We start from the raw sequence: 12651 nt of genomic DNA on the forward strand, positions 1-12651 counted from the left end.
AGATGCTCAGGCTCAATTTTGTGTACATTACAATCATCGTTTTCCTCAGACTTTCAACCTTGAGCAGCATTAGTTTGACCTGATCCACATCTGAGGGACCTGAAACTTCCCTACATCTTGGTTTTATTCCTCATCTGTAGCGGTGGTTCTTAGGTAGGAAGTACATTAATTTCTGTGCAATGTAGGTATTCATGAAATTGTAGAAGATGGGATTGTAATCACTTACCATTCCCTCAGTGAATGTCATGTGCCAGCATTCAGAGAAATGTGCCAGGAAGAGAACATTATCCATGCGAGAACCAGCCCTGTCATTGCAAAAAGGGTCTACTAGGCTGATCTTTCAGTTGCACCATATGGACTGATCTTGGTCCCATTTTGTTCACTGAAGCATGCAAGTAATTTGCATTGTTCGCTTGGACATGGAGCGCATGCTTAAGAATGGGAACTCCTACCAATCTCAGTGCTCTAGATAATTATCTTCTGGGCCGCCGTCTTGGCAAGGTTGGGAATACAACATTTCTCACAGCAACAGCTAACTCAGGTATTTGAACTTTCCTGTTGTCAAGTGGATACTATTTCTGCCCCCTTGGTGGATTTGATCAATGACGCTAATTGGTTTTATGTATCAAGGATCTTTAAGGAGGTGGAGTGGGATAGCAGGAGTGCAAGGTTCCTATTGCTAAAGCGCTTGTGCAAGACTGATTAATGAAACACTGCCCTGCATGTGGGCATTAAGAACAATGTGGGGATTTGTGGCACTCATGTCAGAAATAATCATCCCAGATTGTGGGTAGGCGGCTGGCATATTGGTTAGTGGCCAGAGTGAATGTATTTGATGCAAGTGGATGCTTGTCATGCTTTCAGGTGTAGTGATGTGAGGCAGATGGTGCCTGCAGGGGGCTGGTGTAACTTGTGTTCCTTCAGGGAGGAGGCTGAGAGCTATATGTTGGGTCAATAGTCTAGTCAGTGACAAGCCAGAGCCTACATGTAAGACGCAATTCGAGTTCATTAATGAGTCCACTGGTAAATTACAGTCCTTGAAAACCAGGCCTGGCCCAGTGGTGCAGAGGAACACTCTGGTTCAGTGGCATGTGCCCTGGCTTATGTCTGGGCTTTGCTTTCTCTTGTCTCATGCTCAGTTATTAATGACAGTTCGTCTTTACTGATAGGTTTGGGGGTGTCATGTTTACACACGGTCTCCATGTGATTTTGCCGAGTCCTGTGTTTTCTTAAGCTCTTGTAGAGCCAGCTCTTAGGCACTTTCAATAATCCAACCCAACATGGTTGCGTAATGTGCAGACTCCTTTGGGAATCAAATGCTAGTTGTTAAAATGACATTTGCTTTTGAAATGTGGCACTATCAAAAAGCAGGGTTACTTAATCTGTGCACTAGCCAGGATAACTTGAATCCTCTTCTGTTGTATTTTCTGGCCAATTGCATGTTCCCACATTGCCCTTTGGTGCACCCTACTGCCATCTTTTACAGCGGGAGGCAACTGCATTTTGGGAAGGCATGCAGAGGTTTCTCAGAAGAACCTGTTGGCAATTTACGGAGGGCCCAACCTTAAGAAAGCCACTACAACCCCGCTCGTGGATAGAAGAGCATGCAAACAGGCAGTACTTAGTGTGACATTCGTAATTAGCCCAGAGGACACCCGTGGTCAGTCCTTGCCCCCCGACCCCCGTACCTGGAAGGGACCACAGATCACAGGTCTTGATGGTTCGGGTTCTCGGCATGCACTCTCGAGCCCCGGTTACGCCCACTTTATTGCCTGTGCTCACATGACATCATCATATAGCTGTGAAGCATAACTTACTGTCAACATGACAAGCATACATGTAAAAACACATGAACATTATGTGATCCCAACGTGGGCAATACAGAGAAATGCAAGTTTGTTTCAGCTCTGGTCCATGATGTAGTCTTTGAACCTCACTGGGCACCTCCGGCCTTCTCGGCGGGGGTATCGTTCTTCTCTCGCGGGATCAACCCTCTCTCTTTCCAAGTCACCTCGCACCACTTCTGGATCCCCAGGGTCTTCTTCCGGAGGCTGTTCTCTGTTCTCAGTCCGGTCCAGGGAAGTTTCCTCTCTGAGCTCTCTATGTTGTTCCTCTTTTCCAACTTTTCTGAAGAAGCATTAATTCCTTGCCACCAACACACTCTGGTCGGCAGCGGTCACCATGGACCCTTTCACTTGCGTTACTCCCATGGGAGTGGGTTCATAGTTGAGGGACAGTTTCCCTTCTGGACGGCGGTTTTTCACCAGGACCGTATCGCCCACTTCAATGTCTGGTGGTCTGAGCTGGCGCTTGACATTTTTCCCTTCGTTGTGCGCTAGCCTGTCCTCAGACGTCTTCTGGTCATCGATGACACTCGGCAGTCAGTCATCCGTCTCGGGAATGAGCCGCCTCTGGCATCTATTGAATAGAGCTTTGGCTGGGGGCACTGCTGTAGATGTCATGATCCACAGAACACGCCCCTTTTGGACTTCCTGGTCCCTATCACAACGGGGCTTGCACTCCTTGGTACTCCCAACATGGCCTTCTAACGTGGTACGCCTTCCACCAGCCTCCACGTCGGACGTAGCACATTCTACAAATAGACCACGCCCCTGCGGCCCCACGCATCTCAACCCTATCGCTGGTAGTGGCTAGACATGTGCTCCGTAGTTCATTGAACTATTCTCCTGTTCCTGGTTCCCGGACCCTCTAAATCCCATCTCCCTTCCTCTCTCTTCTCTCTATCTTGCTTCCCGGATTTCGTGTATCGTCTTCGCGTACACCTTCCTCGTTTCCTGGACTTTCCAGAGCCTCCGAGTATCCCGGAACACTGAACGCACCCTGGAGCCAGAAGAGGCTCACGCGGGCTTGTACAAAACCCGATCCGTGCGCAAGAAGACTCCTCCCAAGAAATCCTGCAAGGATCGATCTCAGGTGAGAAAGGGGGAAATCCGTGACAGTTTGAGATGCCAAACGACCGAAGTTGAATTTAACATGGAAGCGGCCGTTCAGGATCTCATACGTGGCATGCAAGAATTAACGACCAAGGTGCAGAATTTAAAGGTGGAAAACGCTGCATTGAAACAATTAGTTTTGTTCCGTGATTCTGCCACAAAGGAAAGCGTACTACTGGGCGGCATTGTAGACAAATACAATGGGTCTGCAAAAACCCTTCGTGGATTCCTTGATTCCTGTTTAGTCCACTTTACCTTTAAGCCCTACTACTTTTCAACTCCCAGGGCTAAGGTGGGCTTTATAATCTCACACCTCTCCGGAAATGCACTAACCTGGGCTACACCTTTGGTCAATTCTGGAGATGCCCTCCTGGATGATTACGATGGATTTATACAGGCCCTAAGACCATGTTTGACCTCCCACAACAGGTCTATAGCGCCCAGGAACGTCTACTTGATTTTCAGCAAGGATCCCAGGACATGCTTACATATGTAACTCGATTCAAACAGTTGCCTAAGGAAGCGGATTGGTCTTCAGAAGCAAGTTTTACTCTTTTCCGAAGGGGCTTAAATGAGGAGATCAAGGACGAACTAGCCAGAGTGGCTCGCCCAAGTTAATTCCAGGCCCTTATGGATCTTGCCATGCAGATAGACTTTCGTATCCAGGAAAGGAAGGCAGAGAAGAAAAAGTCCAAGATACCCTTCCAGAAGGTATCCTTTGAGACCTCATCGAAACCTGACCCTACTCCAGTCTCTGTCAATGATCCAGAACCCATGCAAATAGGGGCTTTCCGTGAACCCATATCCCCGCAAGAAAGGATGAGAAGGATCCATACAGGGTTATGTATGTATTGTGCCTCGGATAAACACCTAGTTAGAGAGTGCCCTCTAGCCCCTCCACGGCGTTCGGGAAATGCCAGCTCCCTATCCTAGATGGAGCAAGGCTTTGGGAGAGAGATGTTTGCTCCACATCTATTCCATCCTTGAACTCTCCTGGACAGAACAACCTAGTGATTCTACAGGCCTTCCTATCGCCATTCAAGAATGAGACCTACCCCATTTTGGCCTTGGTGGATTGTGGAGCTATGGGAATATTCATTGATCAAGATTGGGTCTTTAGCCACCACATTCCATACGAAACACGAAACATCATGCAACCTGTGGAGGCGATCGATGGAAGACCTCTCACTTCAGGACCTATAACCTTACAGACCAAAGAGATCCAACTCTCGTTAAACCATCACCGAGAGGTGATCAAATTTGACATCATTAAGTCGGCTCATTACCCCATGGCACTGGGCATTCCCTGGTTACAGAAACACAATCCATATATCAACTGGGCAGCAGGATCCTTGTTTCTTGGTTCTGAGTTTTCATGTCTCACTGTCTATTCCTGGATTCCTCCTTGACATCCTCCGAAAACACGCCAATAGACCAGCAAGGCCCACTCATGGTTTCTATTATCATACAGGTTCCTAAGGCCTATCAGGAATACGCTGATGTGTTTTCAACTGCTATAGTCCAGGTCCTACCCCCTCACAGACCTGAAGACTGCGCTATAGATACAGAACCTTCAGCAGTGATTCCTTTTGGAAGGATGTTCATTCTATCTGAACCGGAAAAAAGGGCCCTTCGAGAATACTTGGATACTAACCTTGAAAATGGCACCATAAGACCATCTAAATCCCCAGCTGGAGCTTTGTTGTTTTTTGTTCCCAAGAAAGACACTAAAGAGCTTAGACCTTGTCTTGATTATCGTGGATTAAATCAATGCGCCCTCGAGGACCGCTACCCCTTGCCCTTAATCTCTGATATCCTAGAAGCGGTGAGAGGAGCTGTAATCTTCACGAAATTGGATCTCAGAGGTGCCTACCATCTGATCCGTATTAGGGAAGGAGACGAATGGAAAACAGCCTTTAGAACACCTTTTGGTCACTTTGAATACTTGGTCATGCCCTTCGGACTTGCTAATGCCCCGCGGTCTTCCAACGTTTAATGGATAGGGTGTTTTCTGACATGCTGTTCCTCTTCGTCATCGTTTACCTGGACAATATCTTGATTTACTGCAAGGACCTTCTAAAGCATGAAGAGCATGTAAAGGCAGTCTTACAACGGCTACGTGAACATAAACTCCTAGCTAAACCCGAGAAATGCCTTTTTCATGTCACTTCTGTTCATTACCTAGGATTTGTCCTTGGTCCATAAGGAATTGGAATGGACCATTCAAAGGTAAAAGCCATACTATTTTAACCAGTTCCCACTTCTGTGAAACAGATTCAATCCTTCCTGGGGCTTGCCAATTTCTACCGGACGTTCATACCGTCCTTTTCTGAGATAGTTCAACCGATCATTGCTCTCTTGAAGAAAGATACTCCCTTTCTCTGGACCTCAGCTCAAGACAAGGCATTCCAACGATTGAAAACAGAGTTTACTCAAGCCCCCACCCTAGCTCAACCCGATATTAATCGACCATTCCTAGTGGAGACGGATGCCTCTAACTACACTATAGGAGCAGTGTTAAAGCAGGAATTCCAGGACAAATTGGAGCACCCCATTGCTTACCTTTCACGAACCCTAATTCCCAGCGAGATTCATTATTCCGTCTTGGAAAAGGAGCTGTTAGCCATCTGCCAAGCCTTCACAGAATGGCGGCATCTACTTCTGGGAGCTAAACATCCTGTCCAGGTCCGTACGGACCATCAAAATCTCCAGGTTCTACAATCTTTGGAGTGTAGGAACAGTCGTCAAGCCCATTGGGCCTTCTTCTTTGCCCAGTACCAGTTCCACATCCATCATGTCCCTGGATCACAGAACATAATTGCTGACGCCTTATCTCGACGTCCTGATTACGAAACTCTTGAAGATCAGGCCTACCCAAAGATGTTTCCCCACACAATCTTTGTAGCCCAAGCAGTCAGTCTCCTGGAAGATATTCGAATGCAAACCCAGTCCTCTGAGATCTGGAAAGAATTCACTGGGAAAAAAAAAATCAGTGGAGTCTTGGAACTAGAGACAGGTACCTGTTCCAGCACAATGCCCTGGTCATTCCCACATAGAGACTGCAACTACGGATCATTAACCTCTGTCATGACACTCTTCACTCCGGGCACCGTGGCATCACCAACACCCTCGGTCTAATACAAAGACAATTTTGGTGGCATAAAATGAAAATTGACGTTCAACGGTACAGTCAAGCCTGTGCAGTCTGCAATCAAAACAAGCATGATAACAAGAAACCGGCAGGTCTCCTATTTCAACCTATGTTCACTTTATCGTGGAATTACCACCATCTAGGGGCTATACGACTATCATGGTCACTATTGGTTTATTCACCCACATGGCCCATTTTACACCCGTATACATGTTGCCATCTTCCTCAGAACTCGCTGGCATTTTCCTGGAACATATATTTCGCATTCATGGACTCCCTTCCAAGATCATATCAGACCGAGGACCTCAATATGTCTCACAATTCTGGAAACATCTATGTCGCATTCTAGGAATCCAACGTGCCCTCTCATCAGGTTACCACCCACAGACTAACGGAGCTACGGAACGTGTGAACCAGACCCTGGAACAATAGCTTTGTTGTTTTGCCACCAAGGTACAGGACGACTGGTCGCTCCTTATACCCGTGGCTGAATTCGCCTACAACAATTCTGATCACTCGGCAGTCAAGACCATCCCCTTTAATTGCAGCCAAGGATTCCACCCGTCAGTTCTACCTTCCATTCTCCCACATCCCACACCAGTACCAACCGTTGACTCCTGGATTGAAACTCTCATCAACGTACACAAGGAAGCCAAAGAACATTTAGAAAAGGCCCGAACACACACTAAGCGTTATGCGGATACCAAAAGAAGACCAGGGCCTTCTTATGCTGTCGATGATCAAGTCTGGCTGTCCTCAAAACTATTGCCTCAACATTTACGACCAAACAAACTGGCCCCCCGATACTATGGCCCCTTTTCCATAAAGGAAATCATAAACCCAGTCTCATTCCGGCTCAAGTTGCCAGACTCCTGGAAGAATATTCATCCAGTTTTTCACACTTCTTTATTAAAACCTTACATCCGATCCTCCTGGAAATCCTGCAGAGCCAACCCCGTGGTTGTGGACGACCAGCTGGAATATGAAGTTTCCAGAATATGCGACTCCAGGTATAAACGGGGTGAACTCCAATACCTGGTCGAGTGGAAAGGATATCCTCCTAGTGAAAGAACCTGGGAACCAATTTCTAATCTGAATACCCCTCGATTGCTCAGAAGGTATCATCTCATGCACCCCGGCAAACCTGGTGGAACAGGTTTTGGAGGAGGCATGCTGTCATGATCCACAGAACACGCCCCTTTTGGACTTCCTCGTCCCTATCACAACGGGGCTTGCACTCCTTGGTACTCCCAACATGGCCGTCTAACGTAGTACGCCTTCCACCAGCCTCCACGTCGGACGTAGCACATTCTACAAATAGACCACACCCCTGCGGCCCCTGCGCGTCTGAATGCTATCGCTGGTAGTGGCTAGACGTGTGCTCCGTAGTTCTCTGTACTATTCTCCTGTTCCTGGTTCCCAGACTCTCTAAATCCCATCTCCCTTCCTCCCTCTTCTCTCTACCTTGCTTCCTGGATTTTGTGTGCCGTCTTTGCGTACACCTTCCTCGTTTCCTGGACTTTCCGGAGCCTCAGAGTATCCCGGAACACTGAACGCACGCTGGAGCCAGAAGAGGCTCGCGCGGGCTTGTACAAAACCTGATCCGTGCGCGAGAAGACTCCTCCCAAGAAATCCTGCAAGGATCGATCTCAGGTGAGAAAGGGGGAAATCTGTGACAGTGGATTGGTGGGGGGTAGATTGGTACTCCCTGAGGAACTGGCACAGGGTTCTTTTTAGCTCTTGTCCTTGTGCCATGCAAATATTTTATTGAGCATACGCATAAAACGCTCAGCCTCTCCATGCGCTCTCGGCCACCCAGGTTTCACTTTTCTATGTGTGATGCCGCAGTCCGTCATGAATTCTGAAAAATTCCTTCCCTGAAACGGTGGTCCATTATCAGAGCATATCACTCGTGGGAACCCATGGGTCACGAACACCTTTTCCATTACTTGAATGATTTGTTCACAGGACGTTGACTCAACCAGTTCTACCTCTGGGTATCTTGAACACTGGTCGATCATCACCAGAAAGTACATTCCTCTCCCTGTCGACCCAAAATCCACAAGCACTGTGTCCCAGGAGTTGTTGCTTCTCGCCATTGACTCAATGCTGAGTTCCTTGTTGATGGGGGCGGCTGCTTGGCACCAGACACACCTGCTAACGTACTCGTCCACCTTTGCCTCGAGCCCTCGGAACCACACCTTGGGGCGCAGCCTCGTCTTGGTGTTCGCTGTGGCCTGGTGGCCGCAGTGGGTCAGTTCTATTACTCTTGTGACCAGCATCTTTGGGATTACTATCTGACGGCCCCTTAGTATCAATCCTTCTGCAGTTCTAGAAAGTTGTTGGATGTGCCACAACTGTTCTAGTTCGCGTTGAATGTCCTTGTCTTTGCGAGCTGTGCCAGATAGTGTCGACCTCCATTCGCCACTAACAATGGCATCCTGAATGAACCGGAAGCATTAATCTTCCCTTGAGGCCCCTGCCACTTCTTCCAGTGTCAGGGCTACGGGTTTCGCTGAGTCCACCACTAGGCAGACATGTTCCTCACTGTGCAAAGTCGTAGTTGCTTCCTGACCGCTGCCGCACCTGGGATGTCGCGACAGGTTGTCCGCCGGGTTGTGGGTTCTCAGTGTGCAGTGTAACTTCACTCCATACTCCATGAGAGCTAGCACCCACCTCTATATCCTGGGTGGTAGTTTGGATGAGGAACCCACCAGGATTGGAATTAGTGGCTTGTAGTCAGTGATCACAGACATGGGTTTTCCTAGAATATAGATGCGGAAATGCCGACAGCCCCACAAGACGGCCAGCGCCTCCCTCTCAATCTGCGAGTACCTTTGTTCTGCCGCTGTAAGTGCCTTGCTGGCATAGGCGATGGGTCTCATTTGTCCTTGGGTGTCCGCCTGAAGGAGTATTGTCACTATCCCGACCGGGCTGGCATCTACAATTAGTTCGGACACCTTCCCGGGATCGAAGAACGCCATGGTTTCACCGCCTGTGAGTGCCTCCTTTATGGTGTCAAAAGCCTTCTGTTCCATACCTGACCATGTCCAGGCGGTGTCCTCCTGGTAAGGGTCCAGAGAGGCTTTGAGAGGGTTGCCGACACGTGTTTCAACCTGAAGGTCGTCCTCGAGGCGAATTCTTCAATTAGCGAATTCCTGGTGTTGTTAAGTATAGACACTTCACCAGGATATTCGCTATCAAGGAGATAACGCAGGATCAAGCCTGTTCAAGTATGAAGCAATAGGTATTTGTACCTTGTAATTTAGGAATATTGAGCCACAATTCCTGTCAGCGCCAAAACACTTTGACAATTGGATTATTGCAAATCCTATTGGGGGACAGTAAAGGAGGAAATGTCATGAGGGATACAAGGATATAGTATTATTAGATACAATCTCAATTGTGGCGATTGCTTAGAATTTGGTGTTAACGCGGAATATCCTGGTGAAGCATCTATACTTAACAGCACCAGGAATTCGCTAATTGAAGAATTCGCCATGAGGACGACCTTCAGGTCGAAACACGTGTTGGCTGTGTTGGATTTTGTCAATAAATCAAGAGACACGTCTGATTAACACACTGATCAAGGATCTGTGTACTTTATTGAGTGTAGAGTGAAGAATGGTTCAAGGGTTATAGCGCTAATGAGCAACATACTCTCTTTCAGTTTCATAAACTACACAGAATGGCGGTCGGAATGTTCCTGCATGGGTAGCGTGGTCAGGCTTTGCCCCCCTGTACCTGGAAGGAGACACAGGACACAGAGTTTGACCGTTCGGGTTCCCGGCACGCACTCGCGAGCCCCGGGTACGCCCAATTTACTGTCTGCGCATGCACGACAGCGAACATTGCCGTCGTGCTCACATGACATCGTCACACTCAGCAGAGAAAAACAAGCCAACCTTCACTTGTAAGTGTCCTGGCGTTCACCCCAGCTATAGAACAGGTGGTTTGTGGGCATTCAGGGCTCTGGCTAACACGGCACACTTTGGCTGCATTGAGACACTCATTTTATTTCTGAGCGTTATATTTTTTAATAGAATTACAGTATGCTAATATGTTAGAACAATTAGCAGCAGCCACTTATGGCATTTTAGGTTACATGAAAAGGGAAAGCCTGATGTCTATATTTGCTTAAGGTTGGGCCTATGTGACCACACAGGTTTGTCAACCCTTTAGTCAAGACTGACTCCAGGAGCCAGTTGAACATGCTTGCCCTTTTATAGGAACTGGCCTCCCTGCAGTATAAACGCATTTGGCACGAGCCATTCTTTCTTTAAATCTCTGCCTGAATGAACCCCTTTAGCATCTGATCTATGTACTCTGTCCCCATTGAACCAGCTGGGAAGTCTTGCCAGATGAAAGGGCATGACTTTCTGGATTTTTGCTACAACTCCCCACACACTCGATGCTGCACCCTATGGATCTCAGATGGATGAAGCATTTCCTGGCCAGTGATTAGATTGTGTCTCATTCTGGAATAAATCCTTGTTAAATGCATGTTTAAGCGTGGAGGAGAAAATTGTTGATTTAGAGCTACCTGCAACTAACTTAAGTGCCTCACCTTGTATGTTCAATAACTCTCCTAAAGAATCAGGGGAGCAAGGATTAGAAGGAAGTGACATGCCCATGGATGAGCAATTCCCGACCTCAAGACAGTTTGATTCTGTATGACATCATCAGCCTGGAAGTTAGGAGTCATTTTCTTGTACTGGTGGAAATCACAAAGGTATTACATGCCATTACTCATCAGAGATCTGTAGAAATCAAAGTTCTTACTCGTTCCGCTAAAAGTTGTGTATCTGAGCCCGGCCTAGAGGGAGATGCTGATTTGGTACAGGAAAAAAATAAAAAGAAATCAGGCCTCAAGGCATGCTGGCTCACTGAAAGTTCTGCAAAAGATTCTGTGTGCGACCCAGTTAAGGGAAAGGCAGCCTACCGACATTGTTACTGTTGAAGTAGACAATGTAATCATTGCAGACTCACAACCCAACCAAGATGAGAATCTGACAAAAGAGACGAGAGCAGAAATTGAGGTGGAACCCTGTGAACAAGGGGCTTCACATAATTCATGTGTAGTTAAGAAAAAGAACAAAGACATCACACGATTTTTTGTGTGAGACCAAGACCATGAGTTGGTTGATTAATCTTTTGACGGAGAGGATACAGTGGTTTCCCCTGTTTTAGTCAAGAGTGAAATTATGACAGGGGCTGGGGGGGGAGGTGACCCCAGATTTTGAGATTCACATATCACTGAGTGTAAATATTGGGAAGAAGTATTTGAGCTTTGTTGATGATACTCTTACGGGGGTGTAGTTCATAGAGGGAGTTACCATTATGCATGAGGTTCAACGCTATCTTTAGAGATGAAGTGGAGTCGCAGATGAACAGCGCTCGCATTTTAGCAATCTTAAAGGGGACTCCATCTTTATCAGTAATTTCATCTGCAGACTTAAAATGAATTGAATTAGATGATGATCTGTTTAATGAATACACAGTACATTTTTATTCTGAGTTGCCTAGTTAGGAATGCTCATGAGGATTTGATAATGAGAGGCTATGATACCCAGGTACCAAAACAGGAGGGTTGCAGAGGGTTTGATAGTTTGGATTTTAAGGGCAGGTGGGATGATAAGGTTTTTAATTATAAGGAGGTATGCCTTTTAAGTTGGAATATTAGAGTTTTAATAGTTTCTTGAATACTGAAATGATGGAAAAAGTAAAGGTGTGCGTTTACAAGAAACATGGCTATCCAATGCTCCTTCTATTGACCGTTTTATGACTTTCATAAAACAAGCGAGAAAGGGGTATAGCGGGCGATCCTTGGGTGGACTATTAATCGCTATTAAAAACTCAGTCCTGGCTTTAAAAGCTGGAGAAGATGAATATTGACTCAATTTTGGTGGTCGAAGTGGAATCTGTAAGGGAAGGCATTTTGAATAATTTGCTATTGGTTAATCTTTATTGCAACCCGTCCATAACTAGGGATAGAGAGGTTTGGACAAAGTTAGATAGAATCTTATTAGGGTGGATGACCCAGAACCCTTCCGCTTTGATAATCTCCACCAGTGATTTTAATGGTCAGTGCCCAGATGTGAGTTTAGAGGATATGTAGCCTAATAGAACCCCAGCCCCCTCGGCCCCCGTGGACCAACAGATTCATTCCCCCTTAGGAGGCGCGATTCTAGAGGTTTATGATGGGCAAGTTTTGTGTGCAAGTGGAACTTGTATAGGCTGAATGGAAATGTGAGGGGAGACAGTCCTATACAGGTGACTTGGTTGGTGCCTTTTTCAAGTTCCATAATTGATTTTGTGTACGTTCCCCACTTGGTTAGACAGAATTGTATCTCTCGAGGTTTTGCAGAGTGCTAGGAGTGATTATGTTGCTTTACTGTTGAAATTCAAGTTGGATGTGGGGATATTTGGGGGTTACAGTCAGATTGTAAAGATGTACGTGTTAACAATGTGGAGAACTAGAGTAAAACAAAGAAATGTAGAGAAGGGTACGTTCAGTGCAAGAGTAGAAAATACATGGTACAGTTG

This window comes from Ambystoma mexicanum, chromosome 9 (genome assembly GCF_040938575.1).
Source record: "Ambystoma mexicanum isolate Mex_15411 chromosome 9, UKY_AmexF1_1, whole genome shotgun sequence".
In the NCBI taxonomy this organism is placed as follows: domain Eukaryota; kingdom Metazoa; phylum Chordata; class Amphibia; order Caudata; family Ambystomatidae; genus Ambystoma; species Ambystoma mexicanum.